Source organism: Malurus melanocephalus, unplaced genomic scaffold (assembly GCF_030028575.1).
Source record: "Malurus melanocephalus ecotype Western Australia unplaced genomic scaffold, MMel_1.1 scaffold_24, whole genome shotgun sequence".
Lineage (NCBI taxonomy): Eukaryota > Metazoa > Chordata > Aves > Passeriformes > Maluridae > Malurus > Malurus melanocephalus.
The window spans coordinates 4,024,823-4,043,050 of NW_026623256.1; the positions used below are offsets into that span (position 1 = coordinate 4,024,823).

At 36.1% G+C, this 18,228-nt stretch overlaps 1 protein-coding gene across 2 annotated transcripts in view; it reads right to left on the bottom strand.

Moving 5' to 3' along the window:
- The window catches only part of FHIT (fragile histidine triad diadenosine triphosphatase), a 504,007-nt gene that overhangs the window by 465,536 nt on the left and 20,243 nt on the right, over nt 1–18,228 (bottom strand). The gene's annotated exons all lie outside the window — the stretch shown is intronic.

Below are 18,228 nucleotides of genomic sequence, written 5' to 3' on the forward strand. Positions count from 1 at the left end.
ATGGCATTTTCAAAAATCTTTATGCAGTGAACTACTCTGCTCCTTGGGTATGTTTTACAAGGCACACTGAAGTATCAGAGCTACAAAAACACACAAAATTCTCTACAAGTTCAAAGAAAGCAGCTTTTACACTGCACTTTTTCACAAAGGAAAAAAAGCTACATTATAAATCATTATGCAAGCAAAAACAGCTCCCTCAGCTTTATATAATATCAAAATCTATTAATGCAGGGGTCTTAATATTATTCCATACACACAAATTTGGTTTTATTTAGGAGCAAAATAAACAGCTGAGGCCATTATGAGCAGAAAAGCACAGTCTTCTCTACAGCAAGTTCATTTTGTCTGAGTTTTGATAACACCAGATGTTTTCTAATGCTATACAAACAGAAGTTGTTAAAATTTATTGCCATGAAAATCAGATACCTTTCTCGAATACTTATTAATATGCAAAGACACAAGATTCAACCTGTRTCTAAACATCAAATTAGAGTCAAACTTCTTTTGGAAAATTGAAATACATCAATTAGATTGAMTTCTAGCATTAAATTGGAGCTAATCACAGAAAAAAAATACTGCTACTCCAAGACATTTTATTTAGAAACAAAAAAAAGAGGCAGAGTAAAAAAATCTGTGTTTCATAGTAAATGCCTAGATTTACTCTTGGAATTGAATACTGAGGAAAAGTATCTCAGAGTTTTACTGATTAAGACCTTCCCATAAAACTGACTTAAGACCTGTGACTTCCAGGAAGGACAAAGAAAACCTGGAGCTAACAGGGGATGATCTGGCCCAGTGAAAGGCTTATMCGGCATTCATTTATTTTCTTACAGCCTTTACTATGAAAGATSGGCAACACAGTATCTTCAAAGGCACGAGTGAGTGTGTGTGTTTGTGTGTTYATATATATAAAACAAAGTAATTCCTCTCTAGATCAGAGGCCCAAACAAACACCAGTAGCCCAACTCTCACCAATTAACAGCCCAAAATGTTTTTGAACTGTGCTGAAGCAGCTGCTACTTAAGATAGCTTGCACATAGTGGGTAAGGACATGGCTGAGATACATTTTTGGCCACCCCCGAAAAATGAGGAACTCTGATGAGGAAATTTAAATTGTGTCAAGTCTACTAAATAAACACTCAAAAGCCAGGTCACATAATGGCATGTGGGTACAATTATCATGTCCTTTTTGCCACAGGAAGTTCCAACGTAAGCCTGGATAATCAGAGCCAGCAAAGTTTGTGTCCCTGTACTGAAATACAAAAAGGTCACCYTTAGTGAATTAAATTAAATGCACAATGAATCAGGCAGCAAAGCTGCACAGCCACTACAACTTGTTTAACTGTCCATTGTATATAACAGTTAAGGGGGGAGGGAATCTACACAGTAGTTCAGCACAATCTTGTTCTATTCACCCTCAAATGAAAACCTTTGTAACCTTCAGGGTTTTGTGACATTTATGGTATTTTAGACTTTCAAACTAGATTAACTGAATGCATGTTTTCTAATAATTCTAGCAACACACAATTCCTGGAAGTAGTACAATAATTCTATCACCTGACACCATTAGACAGGTTCCCATGTTGAAATCCTCTAAAAGCCTTTCACCAAAAGGCTTTAGCATTATCCAGCAGCATTCCTAATTTTCACACAAACATGATCTAGACAGCAGCTACATCCTAAAGTACAGCTTTCCTAAAAAAACAGCCAAGACAAATACAAAGCTCTTCTGCATCACCATAAATACAATACTCCGTTGCTAAAAACCTCAATATTTTAAATCTCTTTGCCTATTACTAAAAACTTTATATCTCTTCTCTAACTTTAATAACTTTTACAGTGAAAAATAAATAAAAGCAATTCCATAGGTGTCAACAAGCAAAGCACATCTCTATTTTGCCTTAAAAAGCAAGCAGCTGGGAAAGTGCCTTTTGAAACAGAGCAGCACAGGCTGATGGGCAGGGACATGGCTGAAACTGTACCCTTCCAGTCAGAGCAAATAACTATTTCAGTCCCCAGTGTTTTATGCATCATCCAGGATCATTTTGATTGGAACCTATTTGTCTTCTGAAGACACTGAATACATTCCCACACAACTGTAGGAGTCACTCTGTCTCAGGGAAACACAGTACTTCCTGGAATTCTTGACAWGCCAAGAAATCAGAGTTACTCCTATTGCTCCGTGCTGACAGCTCTTATTATCAGTTCTGCCATTAACTTGGACTGAAATCCAATTCTGGCCAGCTCCTTGACAAGACATTTAAGACAACCAAATACTTGCAAACTCTTCTTATACATTTTGTATCAGGGCAAGTTGAATTCTTGTTGATGCGTGGTATTTTTTGTTTGTTTTTTTTCAACTGGAGACCTAAACCAAAATATTCCTCCTTAGAATTCTCATGCAGACTACAGTGCCATGGACATTTTGCATAAAATATCCATATCCGCCAAAACTGTATTACATTGGTTTTTCTAGAGGTATGCTGAACATCAGCCTAGTTAAGAAATTCACTGAGACAATAATGACTTTGACTATACTTCTGAAAAAGTGCACTGAGAAAAATGCCTTCCATTTGCAGTTTGTAAGACCTTGAAGACTCTTCAACACAGCATAGTGTACGTCCATGAATGAATTTCCTATAACCTTCTCTGAGTTCTGGAACTCTCAGAATGTCCCAGTCCTACTGSGATGGTGCCTGATCACGTGCACGAGACCAGTTCCCCTGTTTGTTGAAGATAATGTAAGATAAGGAGATAAAGGAACAGAGTTATCATCATCTGTCCCTCAGATAAGAGCAAAGAATGAACAGTAATTTTTTTCTAAATAATATACTTCCACATCTACATTCCTTTTTACATTCTAAGTCAGTAGAAATAATGAAATAAAATCCTTAAAATACTGGTCAAAAGCAAAACSATTTTATCAGTGTCAGGAAGGAAGTCAGGGAAGAGCAAGAGTCAGGAACTGAACTCATATTGGCTGAACTTAAATCAACTGCTTTCACCCCAACCTTTCCTTTATTCTTTAGCACTACTGTRATATTTGCAGCTCCAGGACTAATTTAAAGACTGGAAATAATCTTCATTTTCAAATAAGTGTCTGTCACATTCAATTAGAGAAATGTATTCCAGAATCCAGGTTAGACTTAACCAAAGAAATTTCTCAGCATTCAATTTAAAACCTTTTAGGGAAAATTTTATTTTGAATGATAACTGGAGGCAGAAGAAGGAACCACCACCCCAAAAACCTTCCCTTAGTAATGCTAATAGGCAAGACATCCTTTATTTCTTCTAATGAGCCATATACAATGTGTACATACATATATGTATGAAATAAAACTTTCTCCTCCCTATTTGCAAAATAACTATTTGCAAATAATGGAAAAAAAGGAAGAATCAAAACAGAAAAGTCTCAGCTGTAATGAAAGCAAACAGGGACTGGGGGATAAAGYGTTTGTTTAGTTTTGTGGGCTGGGGGAACAGTGACGTGAAATAAGCAACCAACATAAAATATAAATGAAAGTTCCCCCAGGAAAAAGAGCTGCATAAATCTGTCCAAAAGAGTGAGGGGTTGCTTGACTGCAGAAAGAAAACAATGCRCAAGAGGATTCAGAGGTAAAGTGACACACAGAATGCTTCCATCTGGCAGAGATATTGACTGATACCCACACTATAACTACACCGATCAAGATATAGGGGAAAAAAACACACCAACTAGCAACAGAAAAGTCATTTCAAAACGCTTAAAGTATGAAAGACAGAATTTGGCAAGACAAAGACTAGGATTGATCAAGTACACAGTCCCTCAAATTGCTCAGGGAGATTGGCACAATATGGCAAAGGACTGTACAGTCTGAATTTCTATAATGGAGTCAGAACTCTCAAAAGATGCTRCTTCAAAGAAACAATTAGTGACTGGCATATGTCCCAACTCAATAAAAGTAGGTAACTCTAAAACAGAGTCACATAAGAGAATCTAAAATGCAAATAATTGAGCACTGAACATAGCTGGCTTAGATGTGATASAGCTTTAGAAATTCTACACATTAAATGCTCTAGCACACATTTTAACATATTAGCACTTTGTCAATAAACTTCACAGGTAAAGATGCTCTTCTACCTCTGCGTAAAAAACCCAAATTGCTTCATCTTGGTATAGACCAAGCTGCGGATAGCTGCTGGGGGATGGGCTGAGCACCAGTGATGGTCAGACATTSTATTGAGCACCACTTGTTTCTCTTCAGTTTTAGTACTCATTCTCTCGCCTTCTCATCACAACTATTACTATTATTATTATTATTATTATTGTTGCTGTTATTATTATCATCATTACTATTTCTTTTTGTTTCAATTATTAAACAACTCTTAATGCAGGGGTTTTATGTTTTCTCTCCAATTGATTCTCCTTCCCACTGTGACGAAGGAAGGGGAGAGTGAGCAATGGGCTGTGTGGTATGGAGTCACCAGCTGGGGTTAATCCATGACAGGTATTRAGAAACAAAAATATTATTTTCAACCCTCATTTCAAACAGCTTAAACTAAATTGTACTATCAAAAAGTCAGCATTTAAGTACAAGTTTGTTGAAGGCTAGGAAGTCTCCTGTGGGGGGGAAAAAAAGCTTTATTTTAAACCGATTCCCATTACATTAGAAGTATACTGTTCCTTGATGCAAAGTACATCATCTGTTGCCTTTTTAATGATAAGGAAAATGTCTGTAAATCAGGAAAACATTTAAAAATCTACAGAAAAATTGTAGAACAAAAAATATTGTGAAGTCTTTTTCTTTATTTTGTGTTTTCTCCTCTCCCAATCTGCTAATAAATGTATTTTTTAAGCCCCAGGAGATTATCCAACTCTGTCAAAGGCTCCTTCCCTAGGCAGCCTCACTGTGAGGGTGGTGAGATGCTGGAACTGGCTGTTTAGAGAAGTTGTGAACCCCTGGAAGGTTGGATGGGACACTGAACAACCAGGTCTAGTGGAAGGCGACCCTGCCCATGGCAGAGGGGGTGGAATGAGATGACTTTTGTGGTCCCTTCCAACCCAAACCGTTCTGGATTGTATTTTCTATACCTCATCACATAAAAAGACACTCTTCAGGCAGTGAGCATGGCCACAAAGGAGGAAGCCATGTGTCACCTTGTTCCAAGCTGAGCAAAGTCCTCCAGTGTGTTGTCACTCTGGGTGAGATTTCTAAGAGTTTTCAAGTAACACCAAATATGTCATTAATTTGTTCAACTTATTTTTCCTCCACCAGTGCTTTTAAGTTGTCCAAGGGCTACTTGGAGGCTTAATGACTATTTTTTTTAATGTAAACCACTTGAGCCCCAATGGTTGCTAAGGCAGCACTGATTTATCAATATGCCACCTCAATATATTCACATGCAACTCTTTTTGCCCAATTTTGTGTGATTACAGGCAAAGTCCCCTCAAAGAGAACTGGAAGCAATCAAACAACCAGAAGCAATCAAGACCTAGAGTGATAAGTACAAAATGGAGCTAAAAAGCTTGTTCCCTCAAACTGGTCACCCTGCCCAAATAGGAAGGGCTGCAAGACYTTCCACTGTGAAGCTGCCAAACAGGGCAGATAAGGATGGGTCAGAGCCATCACTGTCAGCAGCAGCACATTTCTATTGCAAATAAGGAAATAAAAAGGTTTAAGCCAAAGGGAAATATTCAAACATTTATGTGAATATTTCATCTTGTAAAGCACTTTCATTCCCAGCACTGCACTTTAGCTGTACTTAATAAAAGTACAGCTAAATAAAAATAAAGAAAAACCCCTGTACTTTTCATTTAATTCATACCTCTGTAAATTACTATTCTAAAATACCTATTACCACATATTAAAAGACACTGAAACAATTGAATTTGGCCTCCACATCAAGGTTGCATGGAACATGAACCACAACCAGGAACTGAATTCCATTTTCAACAGCCCAGTTTTGATTCCAATGCTTTTTTAATCAAGTTGCCTTTAAGCAGTCAATTGTATTTCACAGAATTAAGCAAAAGTAATGGCAAGGTCAGGATGACAGAACTACTTCCAGGAACCAGCTTTGTCTACTCATCCTGTTCTTAGGAGATTGTGAACATGAGATCACATCTCATTTGCAATAATCAAAACACTGTGTATTCTCAAGCAAGCCTAATTTTTTTTTTCTCCAAAAAAAGAGGAGCATTTCAAGCCATTTCAGATTGTATTCCTTCCCAAAATTATATTTGGCACAAAGGTTTCTTCCTTTTTCCTTATAAATCTGACCCTATATACCTCAGAAAAAAAACCAAGGGTCCAGATAGACTCTGTTTCTTTGTGTCATACTTGCTGTTCTTCTTGTGTAAATTTAATAAGGAGTTTAAACAAGGACACCTAAGYAGAAGGTTCAAGAGCACAAGATAGAAATTCCCACAATTTATGAACRTCATTGGCACCTTGTTCTTCATAATTTCTTTAAGCAGGGTTAAAAGGAGCTAAATTGATTGCGTAAATATGAATTAAAACAAAACAGCAGCTTATTCTTGATTTGACACAGGATATTTGTAACAAATGAGATACAMTTACTATCCATGGATCATTAAACACATGAAAATAATTTATATTAACYAAGTTGTACACTCCAAGGAACATTTTTAACATCTGCCAGTATGATTTCTTAAACCACAAGCTATATAATGCATTTGATTTTTGCTTTCTTCTGCTCATTAAGAATCTTGCATCTGGCATCATGGGTATAGCAGAGAGGTCAAGAACTCTGGCAAAATGAAACACACTGCAGTATATACTACAAATCCTTTTTTTATTTCCGAACAAATAAGTAGTTAATAATTGGTTTGGGTTGAATTGRCTTTGCTTTGGTTTTGGGGTGAGAAGCGGGTGGATGGGAGAGGTTTGGAGTTATTTTTCACAAGGCAACTCCAAAAYCAATGCCCTGCAGGGTAGTAGCAGGAACCAAAAGTTGCAGGGAAACAATTCACTTACCTTAAAACAAAAAACAAAACCAAAAATAAAACAAACAAAAACCACAGAACAAAAACCCCAACCAATTACTATAGCAGAGTAATATTAAAAGCATGCTAAGTACCAATTTCCTAGTACATTGAGATTTTATTTCAGCAACAGCAAAATCTAAAATGAATGTAGGAAGCTTAGGTTTATTTTAAGCAAATTTATCACAATATTTGAAGCACCACATAAAATATTCTATTTGCACTTAGCTGCCAATTCTGTGAATACTTTCATACTTGCTTTGGATAACAGCAGTTCCCTTGGGAAAAGTCCATAAATTCTATCCTACCAGCCTCTGAGGAGGAYCCTCTCCACCCTTATCCCTTTGCCTGTCACCACAGATTACTCTGCTCTCTCCACAGGCCTAACTGCAAGATTAACTTTGAAGTCTGTTTCAACATCTATTTGAAAACATAAAGGAGGCGAAAGAAAACAACTCCCTTATGTTGGGTKCTATATATGTGAGATGGAATGAAGAAATAGATATAATATCACACTTAAAGAAATAGAAAAAAAAATAAAAATCAGTAATGGTATGTTGTGCTTTGAACAGCCAAATTATCCCAGGGCCAAAATAGATTTCAATATGACTGTGCACTAATGAGTTCATTTACATAYGTCTTAGAAAATTGCATGTATCACAACTTCAAGTAAAATTCAGTCCCAACAGAATTTAACAAAAACAATTACTTTTTTTTCTCAAAATAAATAATTAGTATATTCTATCACCAGTAATTGATTCCTTGCACAAAGAAGCTGTAAAATTTAGAATCATATTTTGAGTTGTACATTTTTCAATCAAGTTATGACAGATCAAAGTATTTCCTGCCAATCAAAAGACAGGCTATTAACATCAGTTACTTGATTCAAAGTTTGGAGAAGTTTCATCTTCACTTCAACAACTTCAGCAATCACTGAAAAGTCATGATTTGCTATTCACTGCTGCTCTTCAGAAGAAAGAGAAAAACCAAACTAAAAAAAACACCCACAACCCACCACATTCAGAACAAGCCAGAGCATCAAATCTTTTCAACCACTAGAATGCAAGTTCAAGTCACAAGTTTTGACCTTCTCAGGTATGCAAAATTTTCTATCATTCTTATTATGTGAATACATTAAGCTGAGACATGCTGCAAATCTAGGCAAARGAGATATCAAGCACCACAGTTTATAAGCAGTTCCTCTAACTAGAACAAAAACATTTTACAAAACAAGTGTCAAATCATTATAATATCCTCATATGTGCTTGGTCTTAAAAATCTCATTTTCCTTGCTTTACAACAAAAATCAAGTCTGGGACATTAAAGTATGACAGTAAATTGTGTGTTTTTAGTCGTGCACAGCTCCCTTTATAGTCCTGGGGGCAGCAGAGCCTGGCAAGCGATGCTGGAGGTGCTCAAAGTCACACTCAGCATCAGCTTTTCCCCCTCCTGAATATGAAGGGAGCCAAGGCCAATCAGTAAACTCTCCCCGGCTAAGTATTGTGCCTAAAAAGAGGCAGAAATGTTAAGAGTCTTGATCAAAAGACATGACGTGATAGATGAGATTACCAAAACAGCCATGGAGCAAAGAACAATGGTAGGATAAATGTCTTTTACTGTCTTTTACYAAGACTCTATAAGCACACATGCTTTTTTTTCCTTTCTCTTTTGAGACAGGGGTAAAGAGAGGGAAAAGAAGCAAGAAATGCAAGATCCTTATGAAACAAACCTTCTCAAATTATAGGATGTATAACCCGGCTCTGTTAGAAAAAGAACCACAGCAAAACAAATTTACTTCAGCAGTAGCAAAAGTTAAATTTATTGTATCTCCTTCCTTCAAAAATACTTAGAAAATGTCATTGTTTAGACAGCTTATCATAAAACTCATACAATTTCCCCTGCCATAATGAAATTATAGATTGGTTTACAAAAACATTAAGTGTAGAACCATAAAAAGTTTACCATTTTGCATGTAATGAAATGTTCCAGCTCCAGTCTTGCAAAGATTTATGTATATATTCAGCTGGATCCAGGTGAGGCATTCGACTGTGAGGGCTGTTATGTTGAGGCAGTAACAGCTGGTATAAACCAACATTAATTTGAAGCACATAGTTGTTAYAATAGTTAGAAAAGGTTTTTATTTGTGTTTAACATCACTTTTGGGCAYGAAACATAATCTTATTAGCACAAAGCAACTCCCACGTTAAGCTACRTGTGCTGCCAAAGCACAGGAAAACACCTTTTTCGTTCATTTTTACTTTTAAGTTTCTATTGTTGATACACAATTCTTACAMTTCAAGTATAAACATAAATAGGAGTCAGATGTTTCTCATCCACAATTTTCATTAYTTCATTCTAAATTCACACTTTTTTTGTTCTCAGCTCTCAGAGCACCTCACTGAAGTACTTGATGGAACTGTGCAATAGCAAAGTGGAAAGCAGGGCTAAGGTGAAAAAAGTCTGAAAACAGACAAAAAGAGAAACCAACATTTTGCTACATTTTTTTCTGGAGTCAGCTAACAATATGCTCAGCCTCCTATATTATAGATTTCTGTACAACATTATGCTCAAAGCAAGTCAGTGAAAAAACCTTCTAAACATTTTTGCTGTTCACAAATTACTATTGTCAACAGCCATTCGAGCAGTCACACCTTCAGCATTGTGTTCTGCCCTTAAGTTACTGTATGTACTAGGCTATTTTCCTTGTTATTCTTACAAAGACAAAAGGAAATCAGTTTTTCTCCTGAATTTCCAATTGTTAAGGCYTCTTATAAAGCATAAAATAACTCCTAAAAAGTCCCTCACAAAATAATTTCTGAGTCACTAGACAGAACTACAAAAAATACGAGCATTAATATAACAAATCCACTTAGTACGTATGAGAGTTTTGAAGGGAAGAATTCTTATGTTCTTGACATGCCACAGGCATGTGTTAGAAATAAGGTTACCTGGAGAAAAGATGAAAACTTTCAGCGTCAGCATTAATCCAGGGTCTCTTTTKATGCTCACTCCCTTGGCAGCAGGGATTAGCTGTCCCAAGCCCAAGTACTCAAAGGGACTACATTACTACTTTTACCAAGTCTTATTCACCGACCAAAAGGCCTTAACATGAGGGAAAATAYGGGAAGGCTCAAATACCTGTAACARCCCTGAGGGCTGTAGCACACATGGGGCAAAAGGAAACTCCCACACCCCTGCCCAGAACTGTCAGCCCATAAATCCCAGCAAACTGTGACTGAAGGTATTTAATCAGTACATACCAGGAAGCATAAAATAAGTTACCACGATCTACCAAAAGAAAAGATAATAATAATAAAAATCCCTTTCAATTCCAACCTTGAAGAGACATTCAAACACATCTGTACAATCCCAAAGTAAACTCTCAACAGCACCTAATTGACCTGGGATACCATGTCATATTTTTGGGGCATAGACAACACCAAATCAATGTTCAAAATATTTGAAGACAATATTAATGGAAAATATTGACTAGCATAAGCCTGACCCTGTTATTAGGCAATACACCACCAATAAATATAGTCCTACCCACAGCAGCACAATAACTCAGTATCTATTCCCTGGACAGTTGCACCTATTTTTTTTGAGAATCCCATATAAAATTTTTTTCTGTTGCGAAATAAATCAGCAGAAGAGACTGAACTTCCATTCACAGCAAAGCTGGGTGCTGCTCTCAGATAGGTCTGCTCTCAGCACAGCCATGAGTTAAAGAAATACCCAGAACAATTTTCTACCTGACTGGACACTGTTTCTTTAATAGGGAAGAGCATTAACAGGATGCAATTTTGCAAGTGCAACTGAAATAATTTTTGTCAAAGTATCCAGACGTACCAAAARTGACACAAATTTATGCTTTCAACAACGCAGTATATGACCAAGACTGCCAATACTACAAAGCTAAATACTGTGGTGAAATAAATAACTTTTATTCTGTTTAGTACAGTACAAATACAATTAGACAAATCTTGACATATGCCTTTGGCTGGCACTCTGTTTTCCTTTGCAACACATTCTTGAAATTTAAGAATTGTTTGACTAGGAATTTAGTTTGTATTTATGTACAGCCACTTCTCATCGAGGTTTTTTTGCCTCCAGGGTGCAATCACTTTGTGTTCAAGGAATTGTCTGACAAACACAGAAAGCTTTTACCTGCTATAAATTTATCATCCCTGTAACTGAACAATTCGGTCTGCTCTCCCAGACACCTGAGTGGCAGCAAGACTAAACATCCCCTGGTCAATCCACTTCTGACTGAAGTCATTTTCTGCACAACACAAAGGGAACTTGAAGGAAACATGAAAAGCTAACSTATGAAACACATTATTGAGAAATCTCAACTTTAACACCAGCCATATTACAGCTGTGCCTACTGTGAGTCCCCAAGTAATTATATGTAATGAAGGACTAATGTGTTGGAGGAACATTAATTAAATCAAACACTTTTTTCTGGTTGGCATGTTGTATTATTTATATTATATTGCACTTACAGGCCACAGGGTCCTTATGGAAATTAGACATGAGTGAAGAAACAGATTTTTACCATCAGCACTAGTAGACCTTCAGAACAATCTTAGAAGTTTTCTCATTGCCTGCTCAAAAAGGTAAAGAAAAAAACCTAGAGAAACTTTATTTAGTGAGCTACAAATAAATTGCTGGCCTTCAACCAAAATCAAGCAAWGAGAAAGTAGGGGAAATGAGGAGGAAGTACTGAAAGGCTCATTGARTATCTTATTTCTAAAAAAATACATCTCTGAATGTATTAACTTAGATGTTAAAAAYTTACTGCATTTGAAGCTGTAAAAAAATCTGTTCAAATTTAGAAGTTATGCATTATTGGATTACCTAAGAAGCAGCAGCGCTCAAAGAAAAGATCCACAATCACATGGTCTACATATTTGTTTCATAGCAGGTAAGCAGCAGTTATATGGAGAAATCCATATGGCATTTTAAAAAAAACTTTATGCCCCAAAATACTTCTTTTTTAAACCTAAATAACAATTTTAAAATCAGGCATTTTGATGCGTAAAGTGAAGTGCTGTTAACTAGGTGATGAATTCCAGTCTTGTTCGTTAAACAGAATTGCATTTAGCTGGGATTTACTAGATTAAATCTAAAGTTTAAAACAAAGACTATTCCATTTTGAAAAGCTTCCTACACTTTCATAATAAAATTAATTGTTTCCTGATCATAACAGATTTCAAACTTTCAAAGCATTATGCCAATTCTGTAAATCCAGAAACTACATTAAAACCAGTTGAAATGACCTGTCAGAGGATACATTAAGAATCAACAGTATGAGTGTGAAGAAGTTACAGGTTTCCTGAGACCCAGCATCATCACTTTTACAACCAGATTTGCATACTTGGGTAAAGGAGCAGAGAAAATGGAGCTATAAATCAAGAAAAATAAAGCCCTCTCTCCTAAATTACTTTCTTTCCTACCAAGGCCAGTAAAACTACAGAGATGGATTCTCTCAGAAACAAAATATTACCAATAAATTTCTCCAGCTGAATTTGTATGTTTCATTAATGAAAGTGAAAACACTTAGCCGGAAACAATTTTTTATATTTTTTAAAATTAGAAGTGGTGGTTATACAACTTAAATAGTTGGAATGAACAGGTTAAATGTCTGAATGACTTCTAAAGTTATTTGAAAAATGTCTTTTGTCCTCACTTTTCAAATAATGCTTTTTCTGTTAAACTAGATCAAGTGAAATTACAATGTTTCCATTAAAAACTCAGACCAATAAGGAACATTAGTTTTACTTGGTCCTTTGACATAAACTAGACAAATTTGCTTATAAAATAGTCTTAATGCCATGTCTATGTGTCTCTTCACCAGGTTTAAGTCTCTTTTAGATTAAACCSAGTTTAAACCCAACTCCATTCAGTTGGAACCTACCAAGATGGAGTTAAAACTGCTTTGGTCACAGCTCTATTTTGTGCTTAGACAAAGCTTACTGTAACTTGATAATAAGCTAAACATTATTTTCCACCACAAACATTCTTTTGGAAGCACAGCCTAATGGTTAAAGCATGAGACTGCAAATCCATTTTTAAATAGAAACCAATTTTCATCACAGATCACTGAGTGACTCTGGGCAAGTTAATTAACCTCCCTGCAATCTGTGAAATTGGGATAATACCTGCCTTGCAGTGAGGCTTATTTCATTAATGCTTATGAAATGCTGAGAGATCCTTAGATGGATACACTGTAGAAAGAGAAACAAGCTTAGTATTTCAAACAGCACTTTGGAACATAATTCCTRTTTGAAAACACACCTCACTGTCAAGTAAAATGTCACTTCACAAGTAGTATTTGAGTGACKTTAGGTGCCCTGAAAATACATTCCACGCCATATCAAAAATCACAAGAAAAATAACAAAAGGCCACATATTACAYGTCTCTTCTTTCAGCTGCACACAGAATTATCACTATGCATTTATAGAACTCAGATTCTCAGCACCAGCAGCTACAAACATTGCAATCAACTTTGAAGTGTTCCTCAGAGTCTGCAGCACACCAGAATCCCCAACACAGAATCCACTTCTGACTGYAAAGCTGTAAAGTTCATTTCCAGTGTAGATGCAGCACAAAGAACTTCTTTCACTTTCACGGTACAATTTCCTAGTACACTAGACCAACATATAAATACTCCTCAGTATAAAAAGTAATATTTAAAACTCCAAACCTGTTAACACTAGTAAATGAAGCATATTTTTAGCCACAAAAAATACTCCTTTGCTAGAATTACCTTGCTGAAATAAGCGAAGTAAAAACATAACAAAAAAAAAAGGGGATTTTGACATTTCATATTTCGTTGAATGCCATTRCTGCACAGGCAATCACTGTCTCTTAAATATAAATTAACATCCTACCATCTGTCAAGTGTTCAGATAATCACAGGGTTTAATGCACAATATGGTTATTAGAATGTGACCTGACAAAAAGAAAAAAACACAACCTAATTTGGACTACGAAATCTATGATCTCACTGGCAAATGACAGTTTGACAAGCTATTATTCTGCATTTTGGCTTCTCCTGTAAAGGCAATTTTACGCATACGTAATTCTATTAGTCATACAGTCAACTGCCTGTGGAAGATTACTTTAAACTATAAAATTTGCTTGGTCATTCAGGATTTTGAACTTATGTAAATATTTGCACCATKAATAGAAATTTAATGATCTATATATACACACACACCTAAGAATAAAACACGAGTCACTATGCAAAAGAATCCTGTGATACTCTCATTAACTGTAACCACAGACTTTCTTCAAGAAATCATGCAAAAAGTCATTAAGCTTATTAATTACCTATATATCAWCTGGCATTGGCTGTTCCAGAAGTAGAGTGTATAGAACAGCTCTGTATTTAATTTGTTTCMCATGCAAATGTGTCATCTGCTAATAAACTTCATTATTATTCACAATATTACTTACATACTTTCTTTATGGTTTATTCCACCCCCAATGCCTTGTTTTCACCAGGGTAAATATTACCAACAGTTGTCTCTACTCAAGACCACTAATAAAAAAAATCGTATTATTAACAGAAAACTACCAGGCAAGCCTCACATGCCCATGGCTCCCACATTTTTCAGTGACTCAACTGCATTGCTAATGCTCCAATAAAATATCTTTCAAAAATAAATACTTTAATGATAACTTTTAAGTGCAAAATACATGCTTGGGAAAGATGAAATTATGCCTTCAGAAAAAAACAACAAACATAACGTTCTAAGAAAGTGATAGAAAAACAAAGCACACAACAACAGCAAAAGTTCAACACAGTTTTACTATCTGCAGAAACGAAGTTTCCATCTGATAGATTGTGTTAAGCTTCAGCCACACTACTCAAAGACCTGCCTCAATAATAAARCATCATGATCTTGCTTTCTTGCCAGGGGGCAAGAAAAATCAGTTCTTGGTTTATGCAAGGCCTGCCAGCATTTCAAAGTGTACCACTACYAACAGCTATACAAAGCAGCTGTTATCAGCTATAGGTCTCCTACTCTACCAGTTTCTACCAAAAGAGAAATAAGAAAAAACAAACAGAAACCCCAAGGAAGGAACATTTAGATTACTTTGTTCGGGTTCAATTTTACACGCAGTAAAAGACTTCCCCTATCAAATGCCAGAAAAATATAATTTGTATAAGATAAACATCACAAAGTACCATTTTCCAAAGCACCTAAGCCACTYACATGAGCCTGATCCTTCTTTTGAAAGATCACACAATCCAATTACCACAGGTCACCAAATTCTCACATCTAATTATGCAGATAGTGGAATTTAAGACATGCTTAGTTGCATGGTCCAAAGCTGTAATTGCTTTGTGAAACCTGTTCCTCTGTACTGATGAGCCCCTAAGACTGTCTTCTTGGGGAAGTTACTAAGGCAGACAGAGGGGAGAAAAATCAAAACACAACCTACTAATTCTCTGGATGTGTGAAAGTGCGTGGAAAGTGTGAGGAAGGGCAGAGAAAAGCATCTTGTATTAGTTGTGCTCTAAAAATATTTACCCAGGGTATAACTACAGAGTAACCACCAAGCAATAAATTCAGTCTCTCTTCCTGTTCATTGAATTCACGAGGTAAAAAAAAGTGTTTATTTTATTGAAAGTCAAGCCTGATCCCATATTAGAACTTAAACACTTCAATCAGTTGGGAATATCTTTTTTATCCTTAAATCCAAGCATTTGGGACATCATCATTTCATAACAATAACTGATAATTCTGAGTAATGTCATACTTTAACTGGAAAGCAATGCACATCAAATCCCAAATTACAAGTAACTTCTCACTAGGCCAAGGTCAGAAGGTGAAGATTTAAGTCCAATTAGCCCAATCAACCAAAACACAGGAGCAGCAGATGACTTAAAGCAGTAAATTGCAACTACCAAAACGAGGGGCAATGAGAACACCCTTTTGTGTACTGCATAGGGAAAATACTGTAGGTGAGAGGAAGAAAGAAAAACTTCTAAAAAAATAGTACCTTTTGTAATCAAAGGAGCTTCATACTTCTTCCTCACAGAATATGCAGCAAATTACATTTGCTTCTCTGTAATAATTCCATCCCTAACAAGATCAGAGGAAATGATTTATTCCACCCCCAGTCTTCCTACATTTGTAYGTCATCCTAGGGGACACTGACTTTCTGAATTGCTTTTGGCCATCTGATATTATATTACTGCAGTYTTCTGCWGAAGGAGCTAGAAAAGAAAAAAAARGGGAAAAAATCAAAATAATTACATTAATGCTGGGAATCAAAGTTTATTGACTTTCCCTTGAGCTATAATACCAAAAAGCTGATTACAGAAGTTGTCAACTTATTTAATGATAGCACCAACTTCTCTCTGAACTCATCAAAATATCTTCTGAAAAACTCTCAAAAGAGTTTTTCAAGWAGAGTAATACATTATTAACTCTGGTTCATCTCAGTGAAGATAACTGTATCTGCCTCTGTTCCTTGCACCTCTTTGTATCTACCAAAACACTAAAAACATTGTCATTGGAATAAAAAAACTCCAGGATGCTTTGAATTGCTGCATTCCCAAGCAAACCAATATGACATTYTCACATCCCAAGAACATCCTACTTATTCTAAAAACCTAGGAAAAGCTTTTCTAAGAATACAGTTCTAATGAAAGTGAACACCTATGGCAGGTCGCTCTGTGAACTGAAGTTCAAAACATACTATTTTGCACGTTGACAGGGTTTCCACAGATCATTAAAGGGTTTTAAGTTTTCACTCACACTGACCCCTCCCAAACAAAAAGGGCTACCTATACCTACATTTGTTCCAAAAGTTCTCTTTGAAATTACTAATGCTTCTTCCTCCTTTGGAGAGCAGATTTCCTGTCCCAACACTTTGTCTCCTAGACAAGAGTGTCAACAGCACCTTTATCTTTCCCTCATTTTTACAAAATGACTTTATTGTACAATGTGCATAGGRAAATACTTAATTAGACACCTGATAATGAGGAAAAATTACCAGAGCCGTCTTTTTTAGCATTTCTGTAAGGGTCAACAGTGCAACCAACAGAAGGTACCACTCCAGCAAAAGATTTGTATCATTTACAATACAGCTTCTTTAAAATGTAAGGGGGAAAGTACAATATAACTGTTGTTTTCTGAACACTAACAAAGTCAAGGAGTACTTAATTAATTGAATGAAGCTATAGCTTATCACATTCTCTTTCAATTCAACAGTGAGCATGCYATGCAGTGTTTACAGTAAACCTCTTCGGAACAACATGCAATTAGAAGACCCACGAAGTACAGTGAACACAGCATAATCTAAAGGAAAGATGGAACTTCTTTAGAAGCCAATGTTCCTTCAGCAAGATCTCCTTTAACAAATCTGTTTCTTTAATTCACATGTAGGAGACAAATCGAGTTTGTTGGTTTCATTACCTGGTGATTGAACAAAGGTATTTATGCTCAAACACTCCTGCCAACACACGATACACCTGCACGTCTGTAACAATTTAACGTGGTTTAGTCACAGCAGGTAAAAGCCTTTCATGTTGCAGTGAATAGGCCCTTTGATACTCATCCACAGTCAAACGCTGCWTAGGAGATCACTGTGCAACAGAAAACTGCTGTGAAAGTTTGGCTTGAACACAAGACTGTTCAAGAACACTGTTCAAACAGGATATCATGACATGACAGATCAGAAGAAGCAGCTTTCAATAAAAGGCAGMCAGGGCATGCTGCTTACCTTGTGCAAGGTGATTTGTTCTGTAGCATTAGAAGGGACATCAGACAGAGCCAACAACCTGGACAACTGAATTTGTGTCAGTGCCTCCCAYGACAAGAACAATCTCTTACATTTAGGCATCTGTCAGTCCTATGAGGAGAAGTTGAGATATACCCGGGGAGCAATACTCAATAAATAGGACCAAACTTCAGTACATCTCAAATGTGCAATCTCGTTTGCTTAAATTAGCCTTTGTCAGGTAGGGAAAAAAAAAAAGTTTCTAAGTTAGAAAATAAATGCATTCTGAGACTATCCAATTAAATTAGAATTCTGTATTCAACACTAAACCTTTATTCTTCTACCGAGTCTTTAAATACATAAGAAATGAGCAAGTMCTCCAACTTCAAGCTATAAATTGAAACTCTTGCAGAATTAAGCCAGCTTTTCCTGTTGACAGTACACAGTATGAAAGAAAAACTTAGAATGTTTATTTAATTTCTACTAAGAGTTCAATAGT